Source organism: Helianthus annuus, chromosome 15 (assembly GCF_002127325.2).
Source record: "Helianthus annuus cultivar XRQ/B chromosome 15, HanXRQr2.0-SUNRISE, whole genome shotgun sequence".
Lineage (NCBI taxonomy): Eukaryota > Viridiplantae > Streptophyta > Magnoliopsida > Asterales > Asteraceae > Helianthus > Helianthus annuus.
In genome coordinates, this window is record NC_035447.2 from 163,243,524 (window position 1) to 163,270,080 (window position 26,557).

The window sequence follows — 26,557 nt, forward strand, 5'->3', positions numbered from 1 at the left end:
GAACTTTAGGCTGATTGAGGCTCAGGAGGTAATGGAGAATGCTGACATTGTCATCCCAAAAGAAGCGGTTCAGAAAGTGCAGGATAGGTTTACTAATGTCTTGTATGGTTATTTTTTGGGTAGTAGACTTCCGTTTCCTGTGGTAGAATATTATGCTAAAAATGTCTGGAAAAAGTATGGATTCTCTAAGGCTATGATGAACTCCAACGGGTTCTTCTTTTTTAAGTTTGATTCGGCTGAAGGAATGAATAAGGTCCTTGAAGGTGGTCCTTGGCTCATCAGGAAAGTTCCGTTATTTCTCAATGTATGGACACCGGCTGTAACACTTAGGAAGGATGGGATCAAGTCGGTCCCTGTGTGGGTTAAGTTTCATAATGTGCCTATTGCTGTTTACTCTGATGATGGCCTGAGTCTTTTGGCATCGAAGATTGGAATCCCGAAGAGGTTAGACAATTACACTGCTGATATGTGTCTTGATAATTAGGGTAGGACAAGTTTCGCTCGTGCTATGATTGAGATTTCAGCGGATAAGGAATTGAAAGATCATATAGTTGTAGCTGTTCCCAAATTGGTTGAAGAGGGTTATGTTATGGAGGAGATCAAGGTTGAATATGAATGGAGGCCAAAAAGATGTGATGTTTGCTGCCTTTTTGGCCATGATGGTTCGTCATGTCCGAAGGTAGAACCGGAGCTGTCCAAAAAAGTTTCTATTGAGCAGGATGGTTTTGTGACTGATAAAAGGAAAACGGCTAAACACGGGTTTCCACAGAAGAAGCAAAAGGCCAAATTTGTCTATAGGCAAAAATCTACTATTTCTGGGGCTGCCACGAGTGAGGGTGTTAATGGAGGTAATGGTTCGTCGGGTGCTAGTACGTCTGGAACGAAAAAGGATGACGAGTTTCATAACAGGAATGGCACGAGTAAGGATGGTAATGGAGGTAATGGTAACAATAACAGTAACATAAAGACCCAGAATTCGTTTGCTGCGCTTTCTAGTGATAATACGTTCGAGGGAGCTCCCTATGTGGATCTGAGCTATGAAAATGAGCCGTTACGAGTCCCAAACGAGGATGATGGGGTTATAGATGATCTCCAAACGGAAATATCAGAGTATATGACTGCTGATATGCATACAAAACCTTCTGAGGGGGCAAGCACTCCCGGTCTAAAGGGTGTTAATGGGTAGTTTAATGGTATGGAATGTAAGGGGCTTGAACCATCCCCTGAAACAACGAGAGGTTCGTAAATTAATTTCTGAAAATCACCTTAATGTTTGTGCTATTTTGGAATCGCATGTCAACAATTCTAATCTGGATAGAGTTTGTAAGGGGGTATTCAGGACTTGGGATTGGTATTCTAATAGTAGTTCCTGTTCGAGGGGAACTAGGATTATTCTGGGCTGGAATAAGGAGTTAGTGGACATTTTGGTGATCCATCAAACTGATCAGGTTATCCATGTGCAAACTCGGTTCAAGTCGGATGACAAGACCTTCTTTTGTGCGTTTGTTTATGCTGAGAATAAGTACCAGGACAGAAGAGATCTTTGGGAAAGTTTATGCTTGCACAAAAACTTTGTTAGGGATAGGCCGTGGGTTGTGATGGGTGATTTTAACTCGGCCTTAACTACGGAAGATTGTGTAGTGGGATCTTCTACTATTCCTATTGGCATGAGAGAATTCTATGAATGTGTCCAAGAAAATGAACTGGTTGATATCAAGAGCCATGGAATGCATTTTACCTGGAATCAAAAACCAAAACAAGGAATCGGTGTGGTAAAAAAGATTGATAGGATCATGGGGAATATTCATTTCTTGGATATGTATCCGGATGCTTATGTTTTTTTTCACCCGTTTCGTATTTCGGATCATACTCCTTGTTTGCTTTTCCTATCCAGATATAAACATAGTCGGCCAAAACCCTTTAAGTTTGCTAACTTCCTTGCAACTAAAGAGGGTTTTATCCAATGTGTTTCGAATGAATGGAGTAAGGAGGTTCAAGGGGTAACCATGTTCTCGGTAGTAAAAAAGCTTACCTATTTGAAATCTCCTCTAAGACGTCTTCTATATAAGCAAGGTAACCTCCATGAAAGGGTTGAGACTTTGAGATCGAAGTTAGATGAGGTCCAAAAGGCTATAGATGCTAATCCGTTGGATGTCGGCCTTAGAGAGGAAGAGTCTATCCGGCTTAAAGAGTTCCGATCTGCTGCTTATGATGAAGAGTGCTTTCTAAAGCAAAAAGCTAAAGCGGACTGGTTAGCGGCGGTTGATTCAAACACTAAGTTTTTCCATAACTGTGTGAAAATGAGGAACGCATGCAATAAGATTCTACAAATCAAAGATATGCATGGTAATCAGTTTAAAGGAGATGAAGTTTATGCAGCCTTGGTTAATCATTATGCTGATTTTCTGGGAACGGCCCTTAATGTGGAAAAACTGGAGGTTAATGGTTTGTTCAGTAATACTTTGGATCCAACGGTTGCAGCCTCTATGATTCGTCAGGTTACTCGAGAGGAGGTTAAAAGTGCAATGTTTTCTATTGGTGAGAATAAGGCCCCTGGTCCGGATGGGTATACTTCGGCTTTCTTTAAAAACTCTTGGGAGATTGTTGGGGATGAAGTTACGAAAGCCATTTTGGAATTCTTTAACAATGGGAAGCTGCTGAAACAAATCAATCACACCATCATAGCGTTGGTCCCAAAAGTTCCTACCCCTAATTCGGTAAGTGATTATCGGCCTATTTCTTGTTGCAACGTGCTTTATAAGTGCATCAGCAAAATAATTACTGACAGAATCAAAGGTAGTCTGGATTATCTGGTGAATATTAGCCAATCTGCCTTTGTCCCTGGTAGAAAGATATCAGATAATATCCTCCTTACCCAGGAGTTGATGCATAATTATCACCTGAATGTTGGCCCTCCTAGATGTGCATTTAAAATTGACATCCAAAAGGCTTATGATACAGTCAGTTGGTCCTTTCTGGAAGATATCCTGATAGCGTTTGGATTCCCTCTCAAAATGGTTGGTTGGATTATGACGTGTGTTAATACTGTTTCATACTCTTTGAGTATTAATGGTAATCTTCACGGGTATTTTGAGGGCAAACGGGGGTTGAGACAGGGGGACCCGATTTCTCCCTATCTGTTTACATTGGTTATGGAGGCTCTCTCGATTATTCTACATAATGCAGCTTCTTCGAGTAATGCATTTAGATACCATATCCACTGTAAAAAACAGAAGATTATCAATGTCACTTTTGATGATGACCTGTTCATTTTTGTGAATGCTGATGTTGTTTCCGCCAAGATTTTAAGAGATGCTCTTAATCGGTTTTCTATGGTCTCGGGTCTGATTCCTAATATGATGAAAAGTACAGCTTTCTTTGGTAACGTTCCGCAAACTATTAAAAGAGAAATTCTGAACATTATGCCATTCCAAGAGGGTGTTCTTCCAGTTCGTTATTTGGGTGTTCCTCTAATATCTTCTAAGCTCTCGTATAAGGATTGCAAGGTTCTGGTGGAGAAAATGGAAAAGAAGATTGACAACTGGACGACCAAATCTCTATCTTTTGCAGGTAGATTACAGTTGGTTAATTCGGTCCTTTCGGCGATGCATATATACTGGGCTACGGTATTCTTATTACCTACTAGAATTGTCACAGAATTGGAGAAACGTATGCGAGATTTCCTATGGTCAGGCAACTATCACAAGACAGTAAAGCCAAAGGTTGCATGGAAGGTTGTTTGTCTTCCGAAGGATGAGGGAGGTTTGGGTATTCGTAGCATATCGGATGTAAACAAGGCCCTGTTATCTTCTCATGTCCGGAGCATTCTATCCAAGCGTAAATCTTTATGGGTTCAATGGATTCATACTTATAAGCTTAAGGGTCGAAGCTTCTGGGAGATTCCGTATAGAGGCCGTATGACATGGGGATGGAGAAAGCTTCTTGCTAATCGGAGCCTAATCCGTCCTTTCGTTTGGAAGATTATAGGGAATGGTGCTGACACTAATGCTTGGAGCGATACATGGAGCAATGTGGGTCCTCTTCGTGCTTTTATTACTCCTAGACTTATTGCTAATGCAGGTTTCAGCGTGCAATCGTCCCTAGCTGAGCTGGTGTCTCAAGACGGGCAGTGGTGCTGGCCGACCGCGTGGCTTGATCTGTTTCCAGTCTTAATTAACCTGGTGGTTCCTCATTTAAGTGACAATGCTCGAGATCGGTTGGTTTGGAAAGATCTTGAAGGGAACAATCGGCCATTTTCTTCGTGGGAGGTTTGGAATAATATTCGGCATCACGCAAGTAAAGTGCAATGGGGGAATTTGGTCTGGTTCAAACAATGCATTCCTAGGCATGCATTCCATGTTTGGCTGGTTATTCAAAACAAATTGAAGACTCAAGATCGGCTCTCTGTGTGGGAAGCGGGTAGTGAAACAAATTTGAACCTTATGTGCTGTCCTTTATGCTGTAACAACAGAGATTCGAGGGACCATCTCTTTTTCGAATGCTCTTTTGCTACGCAGGTTTGGAACAATGTTAGGTGTCTTACCAATATGGAAGATGTTAACGGAAGTTGGAACGATGTTGTGGCTTGGATGACTCACAATTCGTCATTACAGAAGCCTGACAATGTTGTTAGTCGGTTGGTGGTTGCGGCTGCTTCTTATTTTATTTGGCAAGAGCGTAACAGCAGACTGTTTTCTCGGAACCAGCGGACGGCTATGGTAGTGTCTCAAGAGATCATTTATAATGTTCGGTTGCGGCTTGTTTCCCTCAAGTTTAAACGAAGCTTTGATAATGGTAGCTTGGTGGAAAAGTGGAAGATTCTTGGAAACAACTTAGAGATTGATCCCGGCTAGATAGTTGTCTTTGTCTTTAGTTGTCTTTGGTTGTTTTGTTGGGTCGTGCTTGTTTGTTAGCGTGTTTGTGGCCGTGAGTGCCTAGTTGTGTTTTGTTGGGTTGTTTGTTTCCTAGTGTTGGGTTGTCAACGCTAGTTTGGGTGTGGTATCTCAGCCACACTTTTGTTCTTATTGAATGATTAATAAAATTCACCGGGGTAACCCTTTACCCAAAAAAAAAAAAAATAATAGTGTGCAGTGGTAGTGTAGTGCAAGCGAGAATAGCGAGATATAGCAAGTAAGCTCGTACCAAAACTATAAGGATTTGTACAAGTCGGTCTGTTGGTTCCTAACTATAGACTAGGTCGTCTCTAAGACATCGACCCGGACTAGGTCGAGTCTTGCCTAATTCCCTATAGTTATGGCTCTGATACCAATCTGTCACACCCCAACCGATGGCCGAAACATCGGGGCGTGGCACTGAGCGAAACAGATTGTCCAGAAGTTTCCATAGCAACTATAATTACCAATTATTTAAAGCAACATGTCCCATACCATGTCATAAAATATAACATAATTATTACAGACAAGATCAAGTCAAATTGTTCTGTTCCGACCACTCAGATTTCAATACAGACAATTGTTTATTTGTTTCTAGACCTTTCCTAGCCTCGATTTCATAGCAAGCAAAGCATTTAAACATCTTATGCACCTGCCACATACGTTAAAGTAAAAGTCAATACACATAGTGTAAAGGTGAGCATACAATTTTGATGTAACATAATAGAGTTCGAAATCGTTTACACAAAACGAGCACGTACACAGTGTGAAATGAAGCACATAAGTTATCGACATGATCCTATCAATACCAATGACTGCGGGTTGACTGCGCAAGGCAGTTCGTAATACATGATCACCACTGTGACCCATGTATTTAATTGTCCTTAACAACCCCTGAGTGAACAGGTGCTGAGTCCAAACTATAGTACTATCGTTGCTAAGGCAGGTAGACAGCAATCCATGTGTCAACATAACAAACAAGCATTCATTGAGTCACGTATAACATGCAGTAACGGTTAGCGTTTAAATAGTGTTGCATTGTGTGATTGATGTGATTTGAATATAGGTAACGTATGTAACACCCAAAAGTGCTAAAAGCAAAAAGGGTTCGAGTATACTCACAGCGATGATGGATTGAAGGGAGCGCTTAGAGTGAGATTAGCCTGATCAGAATGATAGCATAACGATAAGCGATACGTAAGACGGTGTGATGTGTCAATGGATCGGACGGTACTCCGATCGCATGGCAGTCCGATCGGGTAGTGTCACACCCCGACCACGTAAAACAACAAATCGTGGCGGAAACATCGGGGAGTGTTGTAACAGAATTATTGTTTCACTACCATGGATACAAAAAGAGTTTCGTTTTATTTATTCATTAAGAAAATTTACATTGTTTTAACATAGAACAAACAAGTTTCATATCGACTATCACTATTATTATGTCACTAAGGCCTCATCCAGATCCTATGTGACGCATGCATCCTAGATGTGACAACTCGAATTTCCAAGATTTCCATTTCACACTTATTGCACGTTCTTGTATTGTTTAGTTGATTAATTGCACAATTAATTGCTATGGAATTATATACGTTTTGATGCAATGAATCGTATTGTGTGATTGTGCATGGTTGTTTGTTAATTGTGAAAGACTTGGTAAATATATGAACTTGGTGGTGAAACTAGGAAATGGTTATGAGATGGTGTACATGTGTAAAATATGATACTTAGGGAGGTAGAGGGTAATTAGTGAAATCCTAGAGATACTTAACCCTAATCCCTTTTCACTAATCATTTGCACACAAAACAAAACACGTAGTTGCAATTCTCTAATCCTCTAGCAATCATCATCACCACCATCATTGGCACAAGGCATTCATCACCTTCGATTTCTCTATTTCTCTAGAATCATTCAAGGTAATTGTTTATTGATTATGTGTTCATGAAAACCCTAATTGATTGCTTGATTATTATCAATTCTTGATTCTTGATCATGTGTCCACAAAAACCCTAGTTCCTCATATTATGTTCTGTGATTTTGATTTGATTCTGGATAATTGTGATTATGATGATGATTAGTGCATACTGTATAGATTATTCTGTGACGATTGTTGTTGTTAAGCTCTTGATGATTTGTTATGTCTCTGCCGTCAATACGTGTGAAATTAGGGTTTCAGAATATGAATGTAACTGATGATCAATGGAAACGTAACTGTTACAATGATACATGACGTGTGATTGAATGGTTGTCTGAGTATGTTAGTCAGAGTTTTAGCGAATATAATTGTCTGAGTTTTAAAAGAGCATGCTTAATCCGAGTTTGAATAACATATATATGTCCGAGTTCTTTTATTTTGCTTGCTATCTGAGTTTTATAATAAAGATGTGAGGTCCGAGCTTTGTGTTACAAATTGTAGTCCGAACTCTTTGATTATCATTCATGAGGTCCGAGTTCTTGCTAGTGTATGAAATCAGAATTTCTATTGTGAAGCTTGGGTCCGACCTTTGTAGTTGAAAACAAGGTCCGACTTTTATACTTTCATGTGGTCCGACTTTTAAGAAGTCTTGTCCGAATTTTTTTGCAAGGAGTTTTAAATGTCCGAACTCTTATACAAGGGTAGAGAGGTCCGAGTTTCATGTAATCTAGGTCCGACCTTCATCATGTTATAAGGGGTCCGAGTTTCAAGCATAGAAACCCCCCCCCACTTAGTCCGAGCTTTAGGCATTCAAGCCTTTTGTCCGAGTTTTAAAGGGCAAGCCCCCATATCCGACTTTTGCTTGTTTTAAGGTCTGACTTTTACACGAATGACACAAGATCTGATATTGTGAAGTTTATAAGGTCCGAGTTCTTATGTTGATGTTTTGTCCGAACTTTTAATTGCATAAGAGTTGTCTGAGCTTTGTGGTGCGTGAATTGCCTAAATTTGTTTGTGAAGCTTATAATGCTAAGTCAAAACCTGTACGAAGATCACTTGCATGTTACTGTATATTGCTGAATGTTACTGCATGATCCTATATGGGTGCATAATCTTTATCATATCATCATGTACACAATAAGCACACAAACACAGCTACTTGAATATCCAGGATATGTAAACCCTAATTTAATGCAATCACTTATCTTGGATTTATGTGCAATCTACCTTAGGTCGTGAGAAACGGACTTAAACACTAATTAACCCTAGAAGCAATAACATACCGAGCAAACCAAGGTGAGTTCACACCCTTACTAAGGCATGGGATTCCCAAGGGCTTGGGAATGGGATTAAAGGAATGAGATTGACTAGATTCGTACATACACTGTTACTAGACTACCATACCATCGTCCTCGGTTGTGCAGGACACATACGTAAAACCTACGTATACTTATGCTACTCGCTATCCTCGGTTGTGAAGGATACTCACGTAAAACCTACGTGAACTTATACACACTACTGCCTCGGTTGTGTCAGGCACTTACGTAAAACCTACGTAAACCCCCGCGTACCCCTATCCTCGGTTGTGAAGGATTACTTACGTAAAACCTACGTAAACTTGTACGTGTTACTGTTCTTGGGATATGTAGAACACTTATGGTTACGAATAGTCTAGTGGATATACAACATGGGAAGCCCGCACCAATAGAACGTACTATCGGCCCAGTAGAGCCACATGTTACATACGAACTTACTATTACGCATTTACTTTCTGTGAACTCGCTCAACTAGTTGTTGATCCTCTGTTACATGCCTTGCAGGTCGTTAGATACATTGGAGCTTGCACAGGGAGGAGCTGGTCGTTGTGGGCTTGGATCATGATTGTCTTGTTAAACACTTATGACATTTGATACGTTATTGTGATGGGTTTTATTTATATGCTTCCGCTAAATAGTGATAACTTACTTATGTTTTGGAACACCTTTCATATTGATTTGGTTTGGTTTAATGGCAATTACTTTTACTATACATATTGTTCTATATGATTGGTGGCTTGATCCTGGTCAGTCACGCTCCCAAGCGGTGATACTCCGCAGGTGGATTTTGGGGGTGTGACAGATTGGTATCAGAGCCATTGGTTATAGAGAACTTGGTTTTAATACGGGAAAACGTTTTTATTAAAACCAGACTATAACCAGAACAGTGCTCTCAACGATCCACAACGACGCTTCGCTCCACGTGCAAGACTCAACATCTTAGGTAATAAGGTTTATGTTTATTACCTGCTTGCTAGAACTGCATAGAACTTTGCTCGTAGTATGCTTAGATTACACTGCTCATTACTTGTTATTGCTTGAGAACACCTATGTGCTTACACTCTTCTGTCATCGCACTACTCGCGAATCAAACTCACTTATTCTACTTTTACTATGAAGATCATGTCTGGACGTGTGAACATGACTCAAGCCCAGTTGACGGCTTTCGTCAATGAACAAGTTGCTGCGGCACTTGCAGCTGCTCAAGCAGGTAGTATACCCTGCAGTTTAGACTCACACTAGGATCTTTAGATCCTACATTAACTCTTGTGTTTAACCTTGTCCTATTCGAACACAATAGGTCAACACGCTCAGCAGCCCGTCTGCACTTTCAAGAACTTTATGGATTGTCGTCCTTGCACATTTAGTGGTACGGAGGGAGCGGTTGGACTCCTCCACTGGTTCGAAAAGCTCGAGTCTGTGTTCGAGATGTGTGAATGCCCTGAGGCTCGCAGGGTGAAATATGCCACTGGTACATTGGAAGGAATAGCACTAACTTGGTGGAACGCCCAAGTTCAGATCTTAGGGTTGGCAGATGCTAACGCCACACCCTGGAATGATTTCAAGGAACTGATCAAGAGGGAATACTGCACACGGGAAGACATTCATAAGCTGGAAGACGAGCTTTATCATTTGAAAATGACTGGGTTAGAAATCGAAGCTTATACTAAACGGTCAAATGAGCTGGCCGTGCTGTGTCCAACTATGGTGGACCCTCCATACAAGCGCATCGAGTTGTACCTCAAGGGATTAGCACCAAAGATTCAGAGCCATGTGACATCGGCTAACCTTGACAACATCCAGGCTATTCAACGCCTCGCTCATCGCATCACAGATCAGGCAGTGGATCAAAATAGGCTGCCTAAACGTATCAGCGCTACTGCTACCGCTACTGCTTCTACTACACTTACTACTCCCAGTGACAATAAGAGAAAATGGGATGGGGATTCTAGCAAGGGATCGGCTTCAGTTCAGTCACAGGTTCAGCAGTGAAAGACTGACAGTTATCAGAGTCCCAGTCAGCACTCTTCAGGCAGTCACAGGCAGGGGGGATATCGAGGGAACCTCCCAAAGTGTAACAACTGCAACAGACACCACAGTGGCCAGTGTAACAAGGGTCGCTGTCAAAGATGTCTCAAGATGGGTCATGAGGCTAAAGATTGTAGAAGCCCTCGGCCTGCGAACCAGAATCAGCAGCAGCCACAAGCACAGCAGAATCAACAACAGGGCAACAAAGGGTGTTTTCATTGCGGTGCAGAAGGGCACTTCAAAAGGCACTGCCCTCAGCTAAACAGGAACCAGAACAACAACAACAATAACAACAATCATGGAAATGGCAACAACAACAACAATGGTGGGAACAACAACGGCAATGAAGCAAGGGGTCGTGCGTTTGTGTTGGGGCAGGGTGATGCCAGAAATGATCCCAACGTCGTTATGGGTAAGTTTCTTCTCGACGATATTTATGTTACTGTTTTGTTTGATTCGGGTGCGGATACGAGTTATATGTCTTTGAAAATGAGTAAATTGTTAAAACGTACACCAACACCCCTAAACACCAAACATGTCGTAGAACTAGCAAATGGTAAGAGTGTAGAAGCCACGCATGTAGTCAAGGGTTGTAACATCGTTCTAGCGGGTCAGACCTTCTCGATAGATCTTATTCCTATAGTTCTGGGTAGTTTCGACATCGTCATCGGCATGGATTGGTTATCTAAGCATCAGGCAGAGATTCTATGTAAGGAGAAGATCATTCGTATTCCTCGTACGGGAAAGGAACCTCTCGAAGTTCAAGGCGACAAGAGTGGTGCTGTGGTTGGCATCATCTCTTTCTTGAAGGCTCAGAAATGTTTAAGAAAGGGTCATACGGCTATCTTGGCACTAGTTACTGATGCAGCGACGAAAGAGAAAAGAATAGAGGATATTCCAGTTGTACGCGAATTCCCTCAAGTGTTTCCAGAAGATTTACCTGGTCTACCGCCTCATCGCCAGGTCGAGTTTCAAATCGAGCTAGCTCCGGGAGCAGCACCTATAGCTCGCGCACCGTATCGTTTAGCTCCATCGGAACTGGAAGAACTATCAAAGCAACTACAAGAGCTCTTGGATAAGGGCTTCATTCGTCCAAGCTCTTCGCCTTGGGGAGCTCCAGTACTTTTTGTGAAAAAGAAGGATGGCACTTTCAGGATGTGCATAGACTACCGCGAATTGAACAAGGTCACAGTGAAGAACCGCTATCCTCTTCCTCGTATCGACGACTTATTCGACCAATTGCAAGGGTCGAGTTACTACTCCAAGATCGATCTAAGGTCAGGGTACCATCAGCTGAGAGTCCGGGATGAGGACGTCTCCAAAACCGCATTCAGAACTCGCTACGGTCACTACGAGTTTCTAGTCATGCCATTCGGGCTTACGAACGCGCCTGCCGTATTTATGGATCTGATGAACAGGGTGTGCAAGCCGTATCTTGACAAGTTCGTCATCGTTTTCATCGACGACATTCTGATCTACTCCAAGAGTCAGGAGGAGCACGAGCAACACTTACGTCTTATCTTGGAACTTCTTCGAAAGGAGCAACTGTACGCAAAGTTTTCAAAATGCGACTTCTGGCTTCGTGAAGTCCACTTTCTAGGCCATGTGGTGAACAGGGATGGGATTCATGTCGATCCATCCAAGGTAGATTCGATCAGGAACTGGCCTGCACCGCGTACACCAACGGAAATACGCCAATTCTTGGGTTTGGCAGGGTATTACAGACGATTTATTAAAGACTTCTCCAAGATCGCACAGCCGCTTACTATGTTGACACAGAATGGTGTCACCTATCGTTGGGGTAATACACAAGAAACGGCTTTTCAGTACTTAAAGGATATGCTTTGCAGCGCACCTATTCTCTCATTGCCAGAGGGCACGGATGATTTTGTGGTCTATTGTGACGCATCGATACAGGGGCTTGGTTGTGTATTGATGCAGCGGGATAAAGTTATTGCCTACGCTTCTCGTCAACTCAAGGTTCATGAACGGAACTACACGACGCACGATTTAGAGCTGGGAGCTGTTGTTTTCGCGCTCAAGATATGGCGACACTACCTGTACGGTACCAAGTGCACTATTTACACCGATCACAGGAGTCTCGAGCATATCTTCAAGCAGAAGGAATTGAATATGCATCAACGACGATGGGTCGAGTTACTTAATGATTACGAATGCGCCATCAAGTACCATCCAGGCAAGGCCAATGTTGTGGCTGACGCTCTCAGCCGGAAAGACACTCTACCTAGACGTGTACGAGCCTTGCAGCTCACTATTCAGTCCAGTCTTCCCGCACAGATACGAACTGCTCAGATGGAAGCATTAAAGCCTGAAAACGTCAAAGCTGAAGCCTTGCGCGGCTCAAGGCAACGAATGGAACAAAAGGAAGACGGCGCCTACTATGTAACGGGGCGTATTTGGGTCCCACTTTTTGGCGGTTTACGCGAGCTGGTAATGGATGAAGCTCACAAGTCCCGCTACTCGGTACATCCAGGGTCGGATAAGATGTACCACGATCTCAAAACAACATATTGGTGGCCTAGCATGAAAGCCCACATCGCTACTTACGTCGGCAAGTGTTTGACATGTGCAAGGGTCAAAGTGGAGTATCAGAAACCAGCGGGCCTACTTCAACAACCCAGGATACCACAGTGGAAATGGGAAGAGATTTCCATGGATTTTGTTACAGGCCTACCTAGATCTCAGCATGGGAATGATACCATATGGGTGATCGTGGATCGACTCACCAGGTCTGCACACTTCCTGGCTATAAAGGAAACGGATAAGTTCTCCACTCTCGCAGACATCTATCTCAAAGAAGTTGTTTCAAGGCACGAGGTGCCCACCTCCATCATTTCGGATCGGGATGCACGATTCACGTCAGAGCTATGGCAAGCGATGCACAAATCTTTCGGCTCACGGTTAGACATGAGCACAGCATATCATCCTCAGACGGATGGGCAGTCTGAGCGCACGATTCAAACTCTAGAAGACATGCTTCGAGCGTGTGTTATCGATTTTGGCAACGGCTGGGAAAAGCATCTTCCTTTGGTGGAGTTTTCGTATAATAACAGTTATCACACCAGCATACAAGCCGCTCCATTCGAGGCATTGTACGGGCGTAAATGCTGGTCACCTCTCTGTTGGGCAGAGGTGGGGGATAGTCAGATCACGGGTCCAGAGATTGTAGTGGACAGGAAAAGATTGCACAGATACGACAACGCATGGCGGCAGCACGCGACCGTCAGAAAGCCTACGCGGACAAGCGTAGGAAGCCATTGGAATTTCAGGTCGGGGACCGGGTCTTACTAAAAGTCTCACCCTGGAAGGGTGTCGTTCGTTTTGGCAAACGGGGCAAACTAAATCCGCGGTATGTCGGACCGTTCGAGATCATTGAGAAAATAGGCAAAGTGGCCTACAAGCTAAACCTACCAGCTGAACTCGGTGCAGTTCACAATGTATTTCACGTGTCGAATCTGAAGAAGTGCTTGTCAGATGAGACCCTCATAGTTCCTTTTAAGGAACTCACTATCGACGAGCGGTTGCAGTTCGTCGAGGAGCCAGTTGAAATCACGGACCGGGATGTTAAGGTCCTCAAAAGCAAGAGAATCCCTCTTGTTCGAGTTCGTTGGAACTCCCGACGTGGCCTAGAGTACACCTGGGAACGCGAAGACCAAATGAAAGAAAAGTACCCCCTAGTTATTCGGAACCAATGCATCCACTACTGAGACTGAAGCTACTACTGCGGAATTTCGGGACGAAATTCCAAATCAACGGGGGGATGATGTGACACCCCAGGAAAACCAGTGAACACTACAGCTTACCTAGCTTCCTTAGTGAGTGCGTACCAAATTTCGGGACGAAATTTCTTTCAAGTTGGGGATAATGTGACAACTCGAATTTCCAAGATTTCCATTTCACACTTATTGCACGTTCTTGTATTGTTTAGTTGATTAATTGCACAATTAATTGCTATGGAATTATATACGTTTTGATGCAATGAATCGTATTGTGTGATTGTGCATGGTTGTTTGTTAATTGTGAAAGACTTGGTAAATATATGAACTTGGTGGTGAAACTAGGAAATGGTTATGAGATGGTGTACATGTGTAAAATATGATACTTAGGGAGGTAGAGGGTAATTAGTGAAATCCTAGAGATACTTAACCCTAATCCCTTTTCACTAATCATTTGCACACAAAACAAAACACGTAGTTGCAATTCTCTAATCCTCTAGCAATCATCATCACCACCATCATTGGCACAAGGAATTCATCACCTTCGATTTCTCTATTTCTCTAGAATCATTCAAGGTAATTGTTTATTGATTATGTGTTCATGAAAACCCTAATTGATTGCTTGATTATTATCAATTCTTGATTCTTGATCATGTGTCCACAAAAACCCTAGTTCCTCATATTATGTTCTGTGATTTTGATTTGATTCTGGATAATTGTGATTATGATGATGATTAGTGCATACTGTATAGATTATTCTGTGACGATTGTTGTTGTTAAGCTCTTGATGATTTGTTATGTCTCTGCCGTCAATACGTGTGAAATTAGGGTTTCAGAATATGAATGTAACTGATGATCAATGGAAACGTAACTGTTACAATGATACAGGACGTGTGATTGAATGGTTGTCTGAGTATGTTAGTCAGAGTTTTAGCGAATATAATTGTCTGAGTTTTAAAAGAGCATGCTTAATCCGAGTTTGAATAACATATATATGTCCGAGTTCTTTTATTTTGCTTGCTATCTGAGTTTTATAATAAAGATGTGAGGTCCGAGCTTTGTGTTACAAATTGTAGTCCGAACTCTTTGATTATCATTCATGAGGTCCGAGTTCTTGCTAGTGTATGAAATCAGAATTTCTATTGTGAAGCTTGGGTCCGACCTTTGTAGTTGAAAACAAGGTCCGACTTTTATACTTTCATGTGGTCCGACTTTTAAGAAGTCTTGTCCGAATTTTTTTGCAAGGAGTTTTAAATGTCCGAACTCTTATACAAGGGTAGAGAGGTCCGAGTTTCATGTAATCTAGGTCCGACCTTCATCATGTTATAAGGGGTCCGAGTTTCAAGCATAGAACCCCCCCCCCCACTTAGTCCGAGCTTTAGGCATTCAAGCCTTTTGTCCGAGTTTTAAAGGGCAAGCCCCCATATCCGACTTTTGCTTGTTTTAAGGTCTGACTTTTACACGAATGACACAAGATCTGATATTGTGAAGTTTATAAGGTCCGAGTTCTTATGTTGATGTTTTGTCCGAACTTTTAATTGCATAAGAGTTGTCTGAGCTTTGTGGTGCGTGAATTGCCTAAATTTGTTTATGAAGCTTATAATGCTAAGTCAAAACCTGTACGAAGATCACTTGCATGTTACTGTATATTGCTGAATGTTACTGCATGATCCTATATGGGTGCATAATCTTTATCATATCATCATGTACACAATAAGCACACAAACACAGCTACTTGAATATCCAGGATATGTAAACCCTAATTTAATGCAATCACTTATCTTGGATTTATGTGCAATCTACCTTAGGTCGTGAGAAACGGACTTAAACACTAATTAACCCTAGAAGCAATAACATACCGAGCAAACCAAGGTGAGTTCACACCCTTACTAAGGCATGGGATTCCCAAGGGCTTGGGAATGGGATTAAAGGAATGAGATTGACTAGATTCGTACATACACTGTTACTAGACTACCATACCATCGTCCTCGGTTGTGCAGGACACATACGTAAAACCTACGTATACTTATGCTACTCGCTATCCTCGGTTGTGAAGGATACTCACGTAAAACCTACGTGAACTTATACACACTACTGCCTCGGTTGTGTCAGGCACTTACGTAAAACCTACGTAAACCCCCGCGTACCCCTATCCTCGGTTGTGAAGGATTACTTACGTAAAACCTACGTAAACTTGTACGTGTTACTGTTCTTGGGATATGTAGAACACTTATGGTTACGAATAGTCTAGTGGATATACAACATGGGAAGCCCCCACCAATAGAACGTACTATCGGCCCAGTAGAGCCACATGTTACATACGAACTTACTATTACGCATTTACTTTCTGTGAACTCGCTCAACTAGTTGTTGATCCTCTGTTACATGCCTTGCAGGTCGTTAGATACATTGGAGCTTGCACAGGGAGGAGCTGGTCGTTGTGGGCTTGGATCATGATTGTCTTGTTAAACACTTATGACATTTGATACGTTATTATGATGGGTTTTATTTATACGCTTCCGCTAAACAGTGATAACTTACTTATGTTTTGGAACACCTTTCATATGGATTTGGTTTGGTTTAATGGCAATTACTTTTACTATACATATTGTTCTATATGATTGGTGGCTTGATCCTGGTCAGTCACGCTCCCAAGCGGTGATACTCCGCAGGTGGATTTTGGGGGGTGTGACACTAGAAATCACATCAATCAACAACACCTGAAACATATGTAAAAACAAAGTCAGCAAAGAAATGCTGGCGAGTACATAGGTTTTATAAGAGTATTGGATTCATGGCTCGTTTATATGTTGTACTACTTTATTAGACTACAAGAGTCAAAATACAAATCTCGTTTTGAAAAGTGTATTGTAACATAATTAACCAACTCAAATCAAGTTGGTTATCGTTTATAAAATCTCGTAGCCATGATTCTTAACCCCAAAAACATTTGTTTTAGTAAACCAACTCGTAAAACATCTCGTAAAAACTCGTTAATAAAACTCGTATGGTTTATATCTTTTTAGAAAAACATCGTTGTGTGACATCGTTTCAAAATCATTTACCCAAGTGAACTAAATAACGCCACGGTATGTAATATGTTGAAAACACTTATATATAAGAAGTACCAGCGGCGTATGTACCGTGTTTTCACCATATCACACCTGTCCCGTTATCTAAACACTTAACCAAAAACCAACCGTTTAAACAACTCGTTTAACTTGTTCAAATCGTTTCAAAGTCGTTAATTCGTTTAAATCGTTTCCAAATCGTTTAACTCGTGTAAGTCGTTTAAATCATCCTCGTTTTAATTGTGAAAACTTATTTATGGTCGTCTTGCTAATAACATTCAAACCTTCGTGACTTGACTATCTCGTTTCTCGCATTAACAAACCACCAAAGGGTAAGTTAACTATCATCAGATTCAGTCGTTACCCACAACACCCACACATAACTATGGGTGCAGTACGATAACGGGATTTGTCAGATCCAATGGTACCATAACCTAATACTGGTCGGCTTGATCAATGCTAATGAATGTCATTCGTTATGTAACTACAACCAACAAGTTTGTTCACTTTATCGAAATCGTTATTAATTTAATATAAACCATTTTAATCGTTTTTGAAATCATCGTTTAAACCTTGAAATCATTTTGTACATATGAATCACCCCAAAACAATTGAAAACAGTAAAATAGGGAACTATGTACTCACATGAAGTGCAAAGTATCCTTAATCAATAGAACTTCAACAAACTCAAGCAAACCAGAGAAATCAAGCAGCACCTAGTAATCGAATCACTAGTCAAACAATAGACGCCTAAATCGGAAGATCGGACATAATGAGGTTTTGTAAACCAAATGAGTGTTGGAACTCATGTGATATGGTTTAACAAAGCCTACATCCTAAATCGGAACCTAACCTAAGTGTTTTCTGTAACACCCCAACCCGGAAGGGCTGACGTGTCACAATAACGGTAACATAAACAAAAGTCATAATTCCATTTATTTATTTGATAAAGATACAACCACACGACCATTAAAATTAAGATTAATATACAAGCGGAGACATTCATCTTAGTTAACTAACATCTTCAGATTTATTCCTAGGCTTTATTCTTCTCTCTTTTCCCCTCCCAAAATAATCTGTGGACCTGTATATACAAAAAGTTTACGGAATGAGCCGAATGCTCAGTACGGAATTTTAGGCTCAAATAACAAATAATGCTTCATATGAAATCTTATCCGGATGGAACTTTAGGCGAAAATGATACGATGCAAGAACAAAATTTCATAATCATATCTTACGGATGTACCCATGAGCAAACTTAAAACGTGACAATACACAGGTAGCTACTCCTGCATAATTATCACATGAGATGGCGAATTGGCATACCCGTTGTCCACCTCCTTATACTTAAATCCTAGGATCGATCCATACGCCTCCTAATAGCCTTATGTACCACACTTGTACTTAAGAGACGCCGTGAACTGATCTCTCCGTCACGGATGGAGCACATGATGTCGATGCCACAACAACATGCTCGTGGGACACTCCACGAGAAGCGATACTCAGGGTATCAGAGTACAAATGGTCTTATTCACATAACTTATAAAACTTATTTTCATAACAAAACGGAACATATATTGGAACATGCGATAATGAGTATAACGGCATAATACTATCGCATGACATGAAAGCTAAATCAAATGATTAGGATAGGAATTTAACGGACTGTCAAATGAATCGATAATCAAAGACATGAGGAGTTTTTAACAGATATAGTAATTTAGTGGTTTATAACAATTTGAATATGAAGCAATAAAGAGAGTGGGGTAAGGATCCGTACCTTAATAACTCCAAAGTGAAGCTACCTTGTGCTAATATTTTAGATTTATACGGGCAGAGTTTAGACTACTGATTAATCTTTTAACCTAATTTAATTAACATGCGCACAAACTAGGTTAGTAACTTAATACAGCATTTACGTCAATTCACGAGATTAAACCCTCACAATGATTAACAAGTGCAATACTTAACAATTCAATCGGATTCACAACGAATAACAGAGCATAGTCCGAATTCGAACAGCACTCAAATATTCAAGTTGAAATCACGACAAATAATCAAAGTACAAGCTCAATTTGAGCAACACTCGGATAATCGTTGGATAGTTATAATCGATCGGACGTTGAATCGTAATAGCGATCGAGTTATTACCCTGATTGTGGCAGCACTTCGTGAATCATGTGTGTTTGTGAACGATATTCGCTATAACTCGATGGTTACAGAGAATTTGGACGTCGTTTCAACTTCCAGATTCAAGTCCCAAGGCCCTCTATTTATACTGAAAATTTGCATCTCCCGCGTGTCGCGGAAGAATTCGGGGAATCTCCCGCGTATCGCCTGGGATGTCATTTTTAGGGTAGGGTAGGTACGTGTCCAATTAGCTTAGGTGAGTCGACAGTTTCAGTAAATTCAATTTAGACAACGAATTCGAAGGATAATCATCAACTAGGTTTTACCCCCCCTGAGTTTTAGGGGCCCTGATCCTGATTCTGATTGTTCTAAAAATTTTAGGGTTTATGCCAAATTACTTGGGTGTCTCAATTAGGTTTTCCTTAATAAATAATTATTATTATTTTATTTTTAGAAAAATGATTTTAAATTTATGGGCATTACATTTTCGACCCATTGCTACCCATTAAGGTAGCTGACGTTACTTTAACGCGTCGTGCGCGTAAAAGTGCGTTCGAGACGTCTAACTAGTCCTATGACAAGTATTATATGGCTAAACATGTTTAAATATGTTGCATAATCAGTTACGTGACAAAAGTTTATGTTACATATGCTTATTTACCAATTACGCATGAAAAGGGCATTTTGGTCATTTACCAAGGCATATAAACTACTTATCATACAACTAATTAAACCTAAGTGACCATAAGGTATAACCTCGGAAGGTTATTCCCTATGCGACTATGGTCACTAAACATGTTTGGTCGGATCCTAATGATCGACCAAACGGGTCGTGTTCGAAAGTCTAAGCGGGTGTTTAGTCCGCTTGACTTACGACTCTACACAAACACTAATCTAAAAAGTGACGAGCTAAACATGTTAAAACATGTTTAACGAATTTAGAAAACAGGTTTGGTATCAAAACAAACGGTTTTGATATCTAAAAGTAGTTTGGTTACAAAATACGCGAGAATACGCATTTTGGCCGAAACTACGACTCGTCACCAAGCCTAGATAACGTGGTAATCAGTAGGTATAGTTACTAGGGACTATAACCATCGTGATTACGCTCACGTTATGAAGTTCAAACGAACTTCATGTTGACCATAAACTGGTCAATGCAGAAAGTCAAACAAAGTTTGACTTTTACGATAAAAACGAGTAAAAAAGAACGAAGGAACACTTCAAACGGTCCACGCAAGTTATGATCCGATTTACCCTCAGGTATGAAGTGTATACTCCAACTTAGAGGGCCAAAATAAGATCAAATGTGGTTTGGGAATGAAGTGGGGTTTTGCTATTTATAGGAAAACTAGAACCGTTAGGATCGTTTATCAAGAATCGAGCTTCGATCATGGCCATACAAGTGGGCACACGGTGTGACAACTCGAACCTCAGACTTACTTTGTGTAACGATACGTGTTTACGAGAACGTTATTAATTGAATGAATACTAGGTATGTTATGTTTATGTGCATTATGTGTGTATGTATGTTGTGTGTACACGAACCCAAACCACACACTAAAACCCGATCGCACAAGGCAAACCGGTCACACAAGCCCATTTCGGGCCACACCTTGTTCACGGATCCATCTGGCAGCCGAGTGGGCTCGGCCCACTCCCCACTCGCAAACACAAAACCTTTTGGTAAAGGTTGATTCTCATTGTTGTGACAAATCACAAAAACACACAACAAACCCTACTTGCTCTCTCTCTCTCGGCTTGCTTAGGACCCGACGGCACAAGACCATCCGATCATCCTCTTGTTCGGATCACACCTCTTTACTCGTAACCGGTTAGTATGTTATCCATTGATGTGTGTTGTATATGCTCGGCATGTTGATGATGATTTGGTTTGATGTTATGATGCATATATGTGATTCTTATGTGCATGTAAATCGGATTTGTTTCTGGATTGATGTTAACCGAATGCTTGTTAACCGGTTATAGTTTCATAGGTATCGAATGGTATGGTAAATGTGAAACCGAATAGATGTTAACCCGGATATCATGTTCTGTTAGTTTAATTATTATGAGATAGTTGATTTTTAGATGCTTATGTCCAGAGTTTCGGATTGTTCATATGATTGATTGATGTTTATAAAACGGTTTCATGATTGTTAAATTGTTCATATATTTGGTGCTAGGGTTCATAAGGATTAGCGTTGATTTTCCCTGTTTGATCTAAAAAGTTCCCGGATAGAAACTGTTAGTGATTTGAGTTTTGGAAACTGATAATTGATGGCATAAATGTGTATAACTGAATTGCATGAAATCAGGAAACCAGTACACACGCACGGTTGCGAGTCGGTACCTCCAATTACGACTCGAAACCTCACACCGACACAACAGCACGAGCCGCAATCATGGTTGCGAGTCAGGTTGCGACTCGTAACCAAACCATGATGAGCCGAGACCACCCGTTGCGACTCGTATTCAGCTGTTGCGACTCGAGATCCCCGTTGCGACTCGAGATCCCCGTTGCGACTCGAGACCATCTTTGCATATCCACTGTTTTGGGCCTACACTGTCACGGGCCCAATCTTATGACTGTTATGTTATTGGACTGCTTATCTGTTGGGCCGATATGTTATTTGGGCTGATATGTTATTTGGGCGGATTACCTTTCGGGCTTAGACATTTGGATCGCACAAGGTTAATTTGTGGCATATAATTGGGCCGGGTTATGATTGGGCCGAACACTTAGATTGTTTGTCGGATTGCTGATACGTGTACGTGTTTGCCATGACTATACGTGATACTATATACGTGCTATATACGAACCTGACTCGTATAATAACCATGATAGGACGTGGTTGACCATTTACTTGCTACCTGTATTCTTTGTGTATCTGCCGAGCAAAACAAGGTGAGTTCACACAGCCAAGGCATGGGATTCCCGGGTTGGGAATTGGGTTGGATATGTTGAATATGGAATGATTACTCGTACTTACGCATTCTCTAGACTATAGACCATCGTCCTCAGGTTAGTCAGGACACGTTACGTAAAGCCTACGTAACCCAGTATGTTTGCCATTTGTCTCCCGGGTCGGGAGGACACGTTACGTAAAGCCTACGTAACCTAATACCATCTACTGGCTTCCGGGTCGGAAGGCCACGCTGCGTAAAGCCTACGTAGCCCCCACGCGTACCATGTCCTCGGGGAAGGGCACGTCACGTAAAGCCTACGTGACCCTGTACGTTTTCCTGTTCTCGGTAAAGAAGAACACATGGTTGGAAGTAGTCTAGTAAGTACCACTAATGAGAAGCCCTCATAAGTAAGGATAAACGTGGGAAGCCCCCACCAGTAATAAGAACACAAGGTTTGGGAAGCCCCCACCTTTAGTACACACTAGTCTGGGAAACCCCCACTAGTTAAACATGCACACTATACTATGAACTTACTGTGAACTCGCTCAACTAGTTCGTTGATTATTTGCTGCATGCCTTGCAGGACCTTAGGTACATTACGGAGCTTGCACAGGGAGGAGCAGGTCGTTGTGGGATACGGATCATGAACTTTATCTGAACTTATAACTATTTTGAAATTACATACTATGCTTCCGCTACTTAAACGATGTTTGGTTTTGAAACATCAATCATGTCATGATGATTTACATTAATTACTTTTATTATTAAATGCTATGTTTGATATGATTGATGGCTTGATCTTGGTCAGTCACGCTCCCAAGCGGTGGTACTCCGCGGGTGGATTTTGGGGGTGTGACAGATTGGTATCAGAGCCATTGGTTATAGAGAACTTGGTTTTAATATGGGAAAACGTTTTTATTAAAACCGGACTATAACCAGAACAGTGCTCTCAACGATCCACAACGACGCTTCGCTCCACGTGCAAGACTCGACATCCTAGGTAATAAGGTTTATGTTTATTGCCTGTTTGCTAGAACTGCTTAGAACTCTGCTCGCATTACGTTTAGATACACATGATACTATAGCATGAGAATCCCTACGTGCTTACACTTTTCTGTCATCGCCCTATTCGCAAACCATTCTTACTTACGCTACTTGTTACAATGAAGATCATGTCTGGACGAATCAACATGACACAAGCCCAGCTAGAGGCTCTCGTTCAAGCTCAAGTTGCTGCGGCAGTTGCAGCAGCTCAAGCAGGTAGTATATCCTGCAGTATAGGCACACACTAGGATCTTTAGATCCTACATTAACTCTCGTATTTAACTTCGTCCTATTCGTACACAATAGGTCAACACGCGCAGCAGCCTGTCTGCACTTTTAAGAACTTCATGGACTGTCGTCCAAATTCCTTCAGCGGCACAGAGGGGGCAGTGGGACTCCTCCATTGGTTTGAAAAGCTAGAATCAGTATTCGAAATGTGCGAGTGCCCTGAGGCTTGCAAGGTCAAGTTTGCTACTGGCACCTTGGAAGGAATCGCGCTAACATGGTGGAACGCGCAGGTGCAAATTCTAGGGTTGGCAGCTGCTAACGCCACCCCATGGAACGATTTTAAGGAACTCATCAAGCGTGAGTATTGTACGCGTGAAGATATTCACAAGTTGGAAGACGAGCTGTATAACCTGAAAATGGTTGGATCAGAAATCGAAGCGTATACTAAACGGTCGAATGAGCTGGCCGTGTTATGTCCAACTATGGTGGACCCTCCATACAAGCGCATTGAGATGTATCTCAAGGGATTGGCGCCAGAAATTCAGAGCCACGTGACGTCGGCTAATCTCCATAACATCCAGGAAATTCAGCGCCTCGCTCATCGCATCACCGATCAGGCAGTGGATCAGAATAAACTGCCTAAGCGTGTTAGTGCTACTGCTAACGTCACCACCTCAGTTACTCCTGCTACATCTGGTGACAGTAAAAGAAAGTGGGATGGAGATTCCAGCAGAGGTTCAGCATCCGTTCAGTCTCAAGCTCAGCAACAGAAGACTGACCATTACCAGAGTCCTAGCCAACAATCCTCTGGTAGTCACAGACAGAGGAGATATCAGGGTAGTCAACCTAGGTGCCACAACTGCAACAGGCATCATCACGGCCCATGTAACAAGGGTCGTTGTCAAAGGTGTCTTAAGATGGGTCACGAGGCCAAAGACTGTAGGAGTCCACGGCCTGCGAATCAGAATCAGCAGCCTCAGCAACCAGCTCCACAGAACCCACAGCAGCAGCAGCAGCCACAGCGTGGAAACCGGGGATGTTTCCAGTGTGGGGCTGAAGGTCACTTCAAACGCGATTGCCCTCAGTTGAACCAGAATCGCAACAACAATAACCAGGGCAACGGGAACAACAACGGTGGGAACAACAACAATAATGGCAACGAGGCAAGAGGCCGAGCTTTCGTTTTGGGAAGAGGAGACGCAGTGAACGATCCCAATGTGGTTATGGGTAAGTTTCTCCTCGACAATATTTACGTTACTGTTTTGTTTGATTCGGGTGCGGATACAAGCTATATGTCTGTGAAAATGTGTCAACTGCTAAAACGTGCACCAACACTTTTAACCACCAAACATGTAGTAGAGTTAGCTAACGGTAAAAGTCTAGAAGCCACGCACGTAGTTCAGGGTTGTAATCTTATCCTAGCTGGCCAAGCCTTCCCTATCGATCTCATTCCCATAGTTTTGGGTAGCTTCGACGTCGTGATTGGGATGGATTGGCTATCCCAACACCAGGCAGAAATTTTATGCAGCGAGAAGATTATTCGCATTCCTCGTTCTGGTCAGGAACCTCTTGAAGTTCAAGGTGACAAGAGTGGTGCGGTGGTCGGCATCATCTCATTCTTGAAAGCTCAGAAATGCTTACGAAAGGGGCACACTGCCATTTTGGCTCTTGTTACAGACGCATCAGCAAAGGAAAAGAAATTGGAGGATATTCCAATTGTACGTGATTACCCTCAGGTGTTTCCTGAAGACTTACCTGGCTTACCGCCTCATCGTCAGGTCGAATTTCAAATCGAGCTCGCTCCAGGAGCAGCACCCATAGCTCGCGCACCATATCGTCTAGCTCCATCGGAATTGGAGGAACTGTCAAAGCAGCTGCAAGAGCTCTTGGAAAAGGGCTTTATTCGTCCAAGCTCTTCGCCTTGGGGAGCTCCAGTACTCTTCGTGAAAAAGAAAGACGGTACGTTCAGGATGTGCATCGACTACCGTGAACTCAACAAGGTGACGGTGAAGAACCGTTATCCTCTTCCACGCATAGACGACTTATTCGACCAGTTGCAAGGGTCGTGCTACTATTCGAAGATAGATTTGAGGTCGGGGTACCATCAGCTGAGAGTCCGGGATGAGGACATCTCCAAGACTGCATTCAGAACTCGTTATGGCCACTACGAGTTTCTTGTCATGCCGTTCGGGTTAACGAACGCGCCTGCCGTATTTATGGATCTTATGAACAGGGTATATAAACCCTATCTTGACAAGTTTGTCATAGTATTCATCGACGACATTCTGATTTACTCCAAGAGTCAGGAGGAACACGAGCAGCATCTTCGCCTTATTTTGGAACTCCTTCGGAAGGAACAGCTGTACGCCAAGCTTTCTAAATGCGACTTCTGGCTTCGTGAAGTCCACTTCTTAGGCCATGTAGTGAACAAGGATGGGATCCATGTCGATCCATCCAAGGTAGATTCGATCAGAAACTGGCCTGCACCGCGTACGCCGACAGAAATACACCAATTCTTGGGTCTGGCAGGTTACTACAGACGGTTTATTAGAGACTTTTCGAAGATTGCTCAGCCGCTTACGCTACTGACACAGAAGGGTGTTACCTATCGCTGGGGAGAGCCACAGGAGACTGCTTTTCAGCACCTAAAGGATAGACTTTGCAGTGCACCTATCCTCTCTTTGCCAGAGGGCACAGATGACTTCGTGGTTTATTGTGATGCATCCATTCGGGGACTGGGATGTGTGTTAATGCAGCGCGACAAGGTGATTGCCTACGCCTCTCGTCAACTCAAGGTTCATGAACGGAACTACACGACGCACGATTTAGAGCTGGGAGCTGTTATTTTCGCGCTTAAGATATGGCGACACTACCTGTACGGTACCAGGTGCACGATTTACACCGATCACAGGAGTCTCGAGCATATCCTTAAGCAGAAGGATTTGAACATGCGTCAACGACGATGGGTCGAGTTACTTAACGATTACGAATGCGCCATCAAGTATCATCCAGGCAAAGCCAATGTTGTGGCTGATGCCCTCAGTCGGAAAGACACTTTACCTCGGCGCGTGCGAGCGCTACAGCTCACGATTCAGTCTAGCCTTCCAGCACAGATACGAAATGCTCAGGTAGAAGCATTGAAGCCCGAAAACGTCAAGGCTGAAGCCTTACGCGGCTCACGACAACAAATTGAACAGAAGGCAGACGGCGCCTACTATGTAACGGGGCGTATTTGGGTCCCACTTTATGGCGGTCTACGCGAACTTGTGATGGATGAAGCTCACA